Source organism: Sinocyclocheilus grahami, unplaced genomic scaffold (assembly GCF_001515645.1).
Source record: "Sinocyclocheilus grahami isolate Dianchi unplaced genomic scaffold, SAMN03320097.WGS_v1.1 scaffold941.1, whole genome shotgun sequence".
In the NCBI taxonomy this organism is placed as follows: domain Eukaryota; kingdom Metazoa; phylum Chordata; class Actinopteri; order Cypriniformes; family Cyprinidae; genus Sinocyclocheilus; species Sinocyclocheilus grahami.
The window spans coordinates 29,741-30,564 of NW_015506120.1; positions in this window are offsets into that span (position 1 = coordinate 29,741).

Consider the following 824-nt stretch of genomic DNA (forward strand, 5'->3'; position numbering starts at 1 on the left):
CAATAGCCAGTGAATTTAGTACCATTAAATAGACCACATGGCTGAGCAAACTGCCTGTTTGATCATTTTTCCACGACACATTGAGTGGGCATGGTCAGGAGGAATGTATATATATATATATATATATATATATATAATACACACACACACACACACCCCTTCATTTTGAAAGACGCCATATTTATGGAACAAAGTAAATACATATATGAATGCAATTTTACTTTTACTTTGTTATATATATATATATATATATATATATATATTTGTGTGTGTGTGTGTGTGTGTGTTTTAAGGGGGACATTTTCCCTCATCTTACACTACACTACAGACCTGACCTGCACATCACCTGTTTTGAGTTTGAGCTCCGTCAAGTTAATTCTTTGTCGTCTAATTTTTTATCTTAAAATCAGTTTTATACACCATCATTTTCGTTTCTATAATGTATGAATATATCCCCTATTGTATTCTACAACAAAACAATCAGAGCGCCAGATCACTAGTTCTATTTTTGACTTCCCGAGCCCGCTATTAGCATATAGCCCACTAGCATCGCCAGCGTGGTTGCCGCCAATCTCGCTTACATTACTAATACACTATTCACTGTTACTTGCTTTAATGGCAGATGTGTGTCTACCTTTGAGTGCAGGTGAGGACACATTCGAGCTGCATTCGGTGGTAATTCCAAGGTAAGTATACAGCGCGCTGCTAATTCTCCCACCACCTCTACTCCGTGTGTTTCTCTGCACAAGCCCGGTGCACCCAGGACGCGATCTTCCCAGATGTCCTTCACTCCGGCGCCGGGACATCACGGACCCTGGGAGCAG